The sequence below is a fragment of the Petaurus breviceps genome, unplaced genomic scaffold (assembly GCF_028583685.1).
Source record: "Petaurus breviceps papuanus isolate PSGF00001 unplaced genomic scaffold, PetGlider_PUasm1.0 90842, whole genome shotgun sequence".
NCBI classification, from domain to species: Eukaryota; Metazoa; Chordata; class Mammalia; order Diprotodontia; family Petauridae; genus Petaurus; species Petaurus breviceps.
Window position 1 is genome coordinate 6,571,483 of NW_027187358.1, and position 10,645 is coordinate 6,582,127.

At 37.8% G+C, this 10,645-nt stretch overlaps 1 protein-coding gene across 2 annotated transcripts in view; it reads left to right on the forward strand.

Moving 5' to 3' along the window:
* Positions 1 to 919: 919 nt before the first annotated feature.
* The window catches only part of PPM1B (protein phosphatase, Mg2+/Mn2+ dependent 1B), an 89,312-nt gene continuing 79,586 nt past the window's right edge, over positions 920 to 10,645 (forward strand). Inside the window, exon 1 of one of the 2 annotated variants that reach the window (XM_069071609.1) lies at positions 920 to 1,389. The gene's annotated coding sequence lies outside the window, so the exon portion shown is untranslated. The remainder of the gene's footprint in view (positions 1,390 to 10,645) is intronic. The other variant, XM_069071610.1, reaches the window with a different exon arrangement.

The window sequence follows — 10,645 nt, forward strand, 5'->3', positions numbered from 1 at the left end:
GACCCGTCCCGAGACCGCCCCACCCCATAGGACTAAGCAAAACAACCGCCTCTCCCTTGATCTCTACTCCGTCCCGTCCGCCGCCTCCCGACTCGCCTCCCACGCCCCAGAGAGGCGTCTTTGTCCTCCAATGAAGAACGAGGACGACTTTCTCCACCAATCAGAATTTAACGCTTGCAATCGGGGCAGCGTAGGGCCTCTAAACCCAAACCTGGGTGGTCTGTTGGTTCCTTCTTGGAGCTTGCTTGTACGCAGGGTTTAGAGGTCGGGAACAGCAGGGAGAACTCTTCATAGGGACGCGCCGGAGGTAGCCGGGGACTCCGCGTTTGATTGATAGGGGAGTCCTGCCAATCGCGTTTCCGAGATCTCCCCGCCTTTTGCGCTCCCATTTAAAAAAAGCCGGTGTGACGGACTTGAAAATTGGCTCATTGATGGACAACTAGAGAAAGCCAATGACGTGAAGATTCCAGTCAAATTGGACCAATAGAAAAAGGGAATAGTTAGGGTCAGGCTCAACCAGAAGGCCAAGCGTAAGGGCGGTGTTTGATTGACAGCTCCCTTGACTTATGATCAAGTAGGCCATCGATGGCAATGAAAGGAAGGTATTGCTGAGTCTGGTTTAGCATGAAGCAAATCGCTTTAAGAGGTTGGGTCGTACTTAGTGGGAGGTGCTTGATGGACATACATATTGTCCAATTGAGAAAGGCCCTTGGTGCCCAATGGGAGATTTGGAACAGAGGCGAATCCATGGAGGCGGGGGAAACAAAATGCGGGGTTGCAAGAGGGAGCCCAACTGGACAAGAGATCAATGACCGACAGGCCACTCAGCGAACGGGCTTCCGTGACAGGGCGCGTGGCTTCCTAATGGGCGGGGGCTAGGGGCGGGGCCCACAGAGGGGCGGAGAGGATCGAGGATTTGGAGGGGAGGGGGGGGGCGCCCATCGCAGAAGGAGCCGAGTTGCTGCTGCTACTGCTGCTGCTCAATGGCGGAGAAGCCGCCTGGGTTCTGACCGACTCGTCCCCCGTTGGCAGTTGCGGGGGAGTTTCCTGCCGGCGCGGCTGGAGTCTCTGTTTCTCAGGGGTCGGTGGTTGGAAGATGCCCCAGAGAGACGAGGCCGCGACGGAGGAGGCGGCGGCGGCGGCGGCGGCAGCAGCGACGGCGCTAAGGTGGAGGGAAGGAGGCAGCGGCGGCGGCGGTGTGAAGGGCCCGACGGTGTAAACAGCCCTTGAGGCGGCGGCCGAGACCGAGGCCCGGGCAGAGAAGGAAGCAGCGGCGGCGAGGGGCCGCGCCTCCGTTGGGATCCCGGGGTTAAGTGCGGCGGGGGTGGGGGGGAACTCTGCGCGGGGCCGGAACGAGACCCGAGGGACCTCTCTGTCCTCCCGCCACAGGTAAGCGCCGCCCGTTGCTGCGGGCGAGTGGGAAAAAGACTCCGACGCTGACGGTCGAGGTGCTCCTCTTCTGAGGCCCTTTTCGGCTGCTTAATCCCCTTCTCTTCCCTTCCCCCACCTCTCCGGGAGCCCGGGACGCCAGGCCCGATTCCCGGCTAGGCCTCTGCCCTGGCCCTTTCCTCGGCCTTGGCCCGGATTTGGAAGCGATGGATGCGTTTCAGAGGTCAGCTCCTAGCGGCGGAGCAACAAATGTTAAATAATCCGCTTCTTGCTTCTTCTCGCTCAGCAGTCGGGAAGCAGCTTTCTCTTTCTTTCCTGGGGGGACTGGGGTGGTGGTGGAGGGGGTCCACACCCCTGCCCTTACCCTGGGCCTTAAGTCGTCCCTTCCTCTTCTGCCTGTTTGCAGTCACCTTTTTCCCGAACCCCTTCATCCCTTCCCATTTGTGATTTCCTTCCCACTTTGCGGCAGACCTTTCTCTTGGCATTGCTTCCAACCATTACTTTAAACCATATCCTTTATTTTCGTTAAATGGCTGCTTTTATGTTTTCTCCTTCATCTTTCCCTCCTCCCTCTTTTTTATCTCTAGTTTTTTTTTTTTAACTGTAGCTGTCTCTTGTGTTGCTATTCTTTGAAAAAAATGAAAGCTTTAAATGGAATCTCGTGTCTCCAGGACTGATTTTAGACCCAGTGTGACTGTGGCCTCATCGCCCCACAAATATTCTGTCAAAGGCCGAGTGAATGTAGGCTGACCGGTCTTATTTGTAGTTTTTTTTTTTTTTTATTACTCTGCCTCATTCTTCCATTACTTACTGAGAGTTAAAGGAGAAGCTATAGACACTTGCTATTTAAATGAAGTGTTGGATGAGGATTAAACATAGAGTTGATTCTTAAGTCATGAAGTCACTCCTTGTAGTTTAAAAGAAGTCCGATCTTTGCTCGAGTGTCAGTACCTACTCCTGAAGCATCACCGACTTCTCATATTGATTTAGAGCTTAACTGCCCTAAAATCAGCAGCCTCAGGAAAACTTTTAAAAGAAGAAAAATGCACAGATAAGTTGGAAATTTAGAATAGACGTCTTTAAAATAGGCACCACGTGCTTAATATATCAAAATAAAGTTGGCAGACCATCTTCCTTAAAGGGTTGTTTAAGAATTGGGTCCACTTTGAATTTTGTTGTTAAAATATTAACATCTTTTGTGATATGAGAATTATTGAGCTTTATTGCTGGGGTTAACAAGACTGCTCTTAATTTGCTACATGGAACCAGTGTAGATTTGTACAAGAATGAACAAATAAATCACCTTATGTCCTAGAAGGTAAAGAAACGTCACCAAAACTGAAATTTTAATAGACATTGTTATTTCATTTATTTTTTGTTATGCAATAGCCAAGTTCCTATAGTTGGCCCACTTTTAAATGGAGCATTCCTAAATAAACAATGAGGCAAGTTATTCAAGTTTTTTGTATTTGCCTCTTCCAGTAATACAGGCTTCCTTTTTTATTGTTAACGAGGATAGTAAAGTATTCAAATATAATTCTAAGAAGTGTTTCACAGAACTAGTGAATAGTCATTAGCAGTTTATCTTTTAAAATATTTTGTATTTTTTATTGACTAAATGTAGGAAACTTCCTTCTACCAATTCTGATTGGCATCTCTAGTCTGCAATTTATAGTTTTGGAGAGTTGCCTAGGGCACTGAGAGGTTGTGACTTGCCCAGGGTGGCAGCCAGTGTCACAGGCTAGACTTGAACCCTGATCTTCCTAACTCAGGTTGGTATTTTATCCCTATACTATACTGCCTTACTAGGGAAGTGTGTTGTGTGTGTATTTAGAGAGATCTCTCTATAGATCTATCTATATTTATCTCTCCACATTATTTAGCATTAAGACTAGGTTTTCAGCTATTTATAGCTCTTTTTCTTGTATGAATTTTTCTTTTTTTTTTTAAACCTTGATCTAGGGATCTAAGAGACCCATGTAGTCCCTCATTTTACAGAAGAGGAAACTTGTGACCCAGAGATGTTAAGTGATTTGCTTGAGGTCACACCTCTTGTACATTATAATATAGATGGAAATTTGAATCCAGGTCCTCTTAACTCCAAATTCATTGAACTTTATCTTTTTTTTCCTTCTCTCAGTAACTCTGTTGTCTTTTTCCCTTTTTTGTGTGGGCTTATTTTTCTATATCTTTATCCCTATCCCTGTTTCTGCAACAGCCATTAGTATTGCATTATTAGTATGGTGCAATTTCAATTTTTTTTCTTGTATGTTAGTTAAATTTCCTTAATTCTTTGTGTGCCCTCTTAATTGTGGTGAGTTCACTTAGCATAGGTTAAAAATGATGACCAGATCATTCATCTTTTTTCCTGTGTTGGATAATTACAGAATTCATAACAGTGAACCTTATACCATTTCGGGTTGTAGTAGAATAAAATACTTATACTCAGTAATTAACGTATAATTTCCAACCTCCTGAGACTGATTTAAAGGCATGGTGCAGTAGTCTATTTGAAATGATCAAGACTTCCAGGAAGAGCTGGTTTTTAACTTGACCATGTCAGAAACAACTATTCTTGTTTAAAAATTTAAATGTTTGCTATAAAAGAAAATTATAAGTTAACATCTTGAAAATGGGGCCTGTTGATCTTAATGTAGTATCTGGAGGCCTGAGACTTGCCATATTCCTCAATGCTTCTAAGGAGTTTAGTTAGAACATGGTTGGATAATTGGATGATCGTCATTTATGTAAGGTGGTAGTATATCTAAAATGTTTTAAGTTGATATCATTTTGAATGACATTGTTAAATATAAACATGTCTTTGGCAAATTACTTTTGTGAGAACTACTTTTAGCCTTTTCTCATATGAAGGCATTTCTCTATACTTGATGTACTTAATATATGGTTACAGATAAGGGATTACAAAAATTTTACTTGTCGGTAAGATAGAAACTATGCTTTATTATCTTTTGTGATGGACAGTACTCAATGCTAATTTTTTTAGTCACCCATCATAGAAGTTGACCAAAGAATGTAGTTACTGGCTTTAATTATGTTGGTAAAAACTTGAAATAAAGAATTGAAAGTTTCTGTTTTGCCTATGAATATAACTTGAATAATTGGCAATACTAAATTAAACACACACACACACATACACACATGAAACTTGATATTGTTGAACCCCAAATTTTAGTATCATAATTTTAAAAGAAATTCGAGACACTGATTACAAATTTGTATAGTTCAATTTTCCCCCCAATATTTAAAAATAATAGAATCACAAACTTGTTGACTAAGGATCCCTGGTAATGTGGATTTTTTTTTCCATTTATTTGCATACTTGATGTATTTTCTTTATTGGAAATTTATTTTAGAATCTGAAATCTTACTGGCCACTGCTGTGATAGTTTTACAGCAAAATATATCTTCTTAACATCAAGTGAGTTGGCAATTGAAAGAACTGGTCAAATTTTGTGTAGAGATTAATGGCTGTATGGACTTGATTGAATCAACCAAGGTAGAGATAGATGGAATTAAAGACTGCTTAGAGCCAGGTAGATAGCCCCTGAAGCCGTTATTCCGTTATTACCATCATTGTCCAATGTGTGAAGGCAGGGTAGGATTTGGAGAAGTTTAGCAGCAAAATTTAATATTTGCTTTCACATGATGATACTCCGAAAGTTTATGAAATGCCAGTCAGTGCTTCTCACTGTCAGATGCTTCCTGGTCCCTGTCCTTGCTGGGAGTGACTTCAAATTTCTTTGTGCCTCACTTTCTTTATGTTGGAAACTCATGGCTGGCTTGGATAATCTTCAAGGTCACTTCAGTTGTAATATTTTTTGACCTGAACTAATCCAAAAAATATTGGGGGGGAGGGATGACTGGAGGAAGATAAAGGTGCAATAATTTAATGACCTTTATAATGAATATTTAGTTTATCTTTCCTCCAGGTGATGCCTATGTCATTAAATTCAGCTTTTCAAAAAGACATTTTAGACTTTTGATTAAGGTTAAGTATTCTTTTGAAGAGCATTTTAGGTTATTCATGGCATTTGATCTCCAGTCTGAGGCCTTTTACTAAGTTTTCTAACTTCATTTTAAATTATAAATACTTCTGTTGTCAGTGGAGTAGGAAAAGCATTTCAGCCTATTCTTTCCCCAAAAAGTTTTTCTTTGTAAGCACGTGAGAATTATTCTGATTTGATCTTGTAGTTGTGTCAGTTCTGCCATTAAAAAAAAGCTTTTTAATAGTTTTGAGAACTTTTCTACTAAGCCTAATTATGTCAGTAACTCTGGTTAGCACCTTTATATTTTCAGACTATTGAAAAGTAATGACAGGTTTTAGTATTACCATTAACATGATAACTTTGGAGGAGTTTTTGACTTTTTAAAAAATGGTCAGTGATATATTAATTTTCAGTGCTTTATTTTTCAAGCTTTTTAAAAATGTCTATTAATGTGTACTTTAGTGCATTTTAACTTTTGTGTTCCATCTTATTTGTGTTTTTCATAAATCATCCACAGAACAACCCTCATAAACACTGAAAGCTTCACCTGTGGACATCAGTACAGCATTTGGATTGTCCATTTGTAATCCATCCCTTTTGCTATATGTGATGTTTGATTGTCCCTGCTATTTTTCTTTTTATATTTGACCTTAGTGATAATTTTTATGCTGTTTCTTGTGTATAAGTTATCATTGGTCACATCCTGTACAGTAGTTAAGCTTACCCTGTGAGTAGTGGAAATAGCACTGGTTCTGGAGTCAGAAGACTTGGTTTCAAGTTTTACCTCTGATAATTATACCAATATGACCTTAGGCAAGTCATTTAACTTTCCTGGGCCTCGGTTTCCTCATCTATAAAAAAGGGGTTTGCTTGAGTATTGCCTGAACACTCATTTATGTCGTCTGCAATTTTGGTCTTTTGAGATCAAGGTGCTTCATGACTCATGGCCATATAGCATCACCAGGAGAATATTAGTGTTAAGAGATAGCCACTGTGCAACAAGGAGTAGTTTGGGCTGCTAACTACATTTCTGAAATCAGTTCCATTCAAGTCAGGCATTTATTAAGTCCCTATTATACCAGGCACTATAAAATAAGTGGTGGGAGTACAAAGAAAGGCAGAAACAAAACAATGGAAAATACTAGTTCCTGACTCTCAGGGAGCTCACAGTCTAGTGGGGGGGCCTGGATAGGGGATGGGAGGTGAAGGGGAGATGAAGAAACAACATGCAAGTTATGTACAATATACAGGATTTTAAATGGGAAATAATCAACAGAGAGAAGGCATTGATTGCCATTATTGTATTCCTTCCTGACCTAGATTATTGTCCATCTTCAGCTCATGAGATATTATTAACATTGATGAATAGATCATGCTAAGAGAAAACACAGAAATGTTCTCAGAAAAAATTTTGACTTTTTAATGTATCCACTACTAACTTGTACTGGTAATATCTAAAATGTTGTAACTGCTTGTAATTGAACAGTTTTTATAGCTTTTGTAACAAAAGTATTAATCAGTTTTTGAAATAATCAATAATGTCATAAATTAAAGAATGTAAATGAACACTTGTTAGATTTTACAAGTCACAAGTTGAACTAATGTCTAAAGTACAAGTTTTTAACTTAAAGCTTACATTAATACCTGATAGGTTTTATTATCAGATATTGAAAATTGGTTCTTTTTTTTTTAAGAGAAAGTTAAAATGTTACTTTAAGATTAAGTAGTTTGAATTAATTGTGGAACCGAAATCATGGAATTTTTAGAAACTGTGACTTTAGAAATGATCTAGCAAAAGCCTCTCATTTTGGCTCTTATGTGTTAAAAATCTTTCATTTGTAATTGGGAAACTATGGTTTACACTGTGGAGGGATGGAGAGGATAATTTTTTAAAAGTTAGTATTTAAGTTATCTTTTTAAATATGAAGGCTGGTGCTTTGAGGAAAAAGTTTGATTAAAAAATGATTGGTAGATGAAGACCTTTGTGAAGGTTCTGAAGTGGAACTTGTGTCCTCTGAAAGGCTTTAAGTATGGATCACTCTGGGTTATATGGGTGATTTTACTTCAAGAACTAATAGCCTTTATTCTTCATTATCAAAATTATTACAGATTTTCAGAGTTGAAAGGAATTTCAGTGGCCATCTAGTCCAACCTATACCAGAGAAAACCTGTACTAAGACATACACCAAAGTGGTATACACTTTAGTATATGGGAGTATGTAGGGGTCTGGACTGGTTTAGAAAATCAAGTGCAAAAAGAAGTATTGAGAAGTCCAAACTCTTAATAATTATGCTGGCATCTATCCTCTTTCTTTTTCTTCATTACTAATAATCTTTTTGCCCTAGTTGTTGATTTGATTAAAACATGAGGCATTAAGGAAAGATTAAAAGAAGAGGAGGGGAAAGATTGCTTAAATTGGAATTAGCTGTAAGCATTAAAAGAGGAAAGGGGGGAGCTGTACAGATGCAAAATCCCTGGAGGTGGGGGGAAGGTAATGGGGAGGAGTAAATAAAAGTATTGGAAAAAGGTGATTGGTCAAAAGGCTTATTTATTATTTAGTACAGACCTCTAGAATCCACTTAATAAAAGGATTTGTTCTCTTAAGTTTGGATTCATTCAAAGTGTCGCACTTGAGGACCTAGAGGGCCACTTGTGGCCCCAGATTGCCCACCCCTGCACTAGGTGGTACTTAGAGCCTAGTACAACTTGAATGATTCATATATGACTTAGTTTCTCAAGTTCAATGGGTATGTTTGTAGAAACATTTTTGTTGATGATAATATTCTTTATGTTTTTATGTGAGTGTGACTGAAAACATTATGTAAATAGTATATATAAATAATGCCCTTTGGTTTCTGGTGATAGCTGCCACTCTTTTACTGTGTCAGATTCTTTTGTTTGACTTTTTTTCTCCCACTGACTGATAGTTATCCTATCTCTTCCTTGTCACATTAAGGTTACTTTGTGTCACTTGTTTTAATGTTGTCTTGACTTTTTAAATTTGTACTTGAATTTATCCCAACTTTATTATACATTAATTACTTAGGTGTCTGGCTCTGTCTTATGTATGTTCTTTAAACTTTCAGCTTGGCAAATAAATTGATGAGTTTTGCCACAGATATTGCAATTAAGTTGTCCATGGGATCTTTAGTTTTTATGGTTTAGAGTTAACTAGGTGGTGTAGCACAGTAAGGCCTGAATTTAAATTTGGTCTTAGACATGATCCTAGATAAGTCATTTGACTGCTGCCTGCCTCTGTTTTTTCTTCTGTAAAATGAAATAATAATAGTGCCCATCTCCAAGTTTTTTTTGTGAAGTTAAAATGAGATAATACTCGTAAAGCCTTTTTGCAAACCTCAAAGTGCTATGTAAATTACAGCTAACTAATGTTACATATTTTAGTGCTGTGGTTGTACTAGGAGTAGCTAAGAGCCATTTACCATTTTGTCTTCACATGGAAAAAACTGATCTAGAATGTGAGAGGGTCATATATTTATATGGTACACTTGAACAAATTAGTGATTAGGGCATGTTTCTTATATACAAGAGAGGCTAGCTTGGGCCATTAAAGTAATTTTATTGGAATAATGATGTACAATAGCTGTATTAGTGAAATGGGATACATGACTTATTAAAAATGAGGAATTTTTTTTCTTCAGAGTATTTTGTTACTTTATTTGTACTTCATGGGAAGGGAAGAATCCTTAAGCTTATTGTATTGACTTTCATTGTTCATTTTGACATTATTTATCTAGTATTTGTCTACATGTCTCACGGCCATTTCTATTTTATTTTTACAAATTCTAAAATTTTAAACTTTTTGTTATTGTTGGGTCTTGATTTTTGTTTCTATAAAACTATGGAGAGTAAAGCTATAAAAGTTATTAAATGATCTAAGCCTTTTTAAACGTATGATATGATAGTAGAATCATACTTTTACGATGTTTGGGTGAGTATATTAAGATTTATTTGCTGTCTTATGAAATTTTGTGCTTTAGTCTAAAATATTAATTAAATAAACCATTAATATTTCACTACCGAATGTAGTATTTTTTGCAAGTGGAATATTTGGTTTAGATAGCCTTCTGTAGGGCCTGAAAAAGGTTTCTGGAGTTGGTTTAGGGAAATAATTAGGGAAGAAGTAGAATTAATTGAGGTAGTCTTACAGCTAATTTTGGTAAATATATTATTTCTTTAATTTGTGAATTGAATCCTTTTTTCAGGTAGTAGGCCTGAGTCAGTTGAAGTTATAAATCTCATTATCTTTGGCCTGCTGCTGCCACTATGGTCCTTGTTTTTGTCTCCCTGTCTGTTTAACCAGTTTTAGTTATGCTAAGTGGGACTGTGTAGGTGGATGGCAGCTTTGTTTTCTTTTGATTGTTGTTTTTATTTTCAAGGCTGTGTTAAAAAAGAAGGAATGAAAAGCAAGGGTATCAGCAATTAGTAATGGAGAAGAGTGGAAATAGGTAGTTTGTAGTCTTGAAAGGAAAGGAAAGAATAAAAAAATGGCAAGAGTGTGAAATATATTTTGTAAACAAAGCTAGGTGGGAAGGATGGGAGAAAATATTGGTTAAAAAAAGTTTAGGGGCTAGTCAGTGGCTTCCTACCATAATTGTGAACTTTTTGCAACTTGGTAGACTATAGAAACATTTTTGGCCCCCAAATGGTGAAAAATGTAATGATATTGTAAGAGAGAGAATTTGTTTCTGGGCTTTGACATGAGAATTAAGCTTTTCAAGGGTTTAAAATGTAAAATGCTGTTTGATTGTTACATATACCTTTATAGTTTTGTTAGAACAGTTTTAAAATCTTACAGATGGATGAAAATATTTTATTTAGTACCTGTAGATTTCACAAATCATATGGTGAATTGTTTTTTTAATTAAACTTTACAACAAAAATAAGCCTACACATCAACATTAGTTGCATTCATCAAAGAACATATAACCTCTTTAGACTATGTGTTCAAATATATATACATATATGTATATAAACAAAATTTTGAAGTATATTTTGCTCTCAAACATTTGAAATTTCCATTGACAAAATTTTTAATAGAAATATCTGCCCAACAAAGTTGAATAGGTAGTCCTTGCATTTATGGTAATTTATGTTCTTATGAAAGCCTTTTTATATTTTGTCATTCAGTTTTACAAATGTTTGTTGAGTTGAGTCCTTACTGTGTGCAGTGTGTGCGTGCATGTGTGTGTGTGTGTGTGTGTGTGTGTGTGTGTGTGTGTGTGTGTGT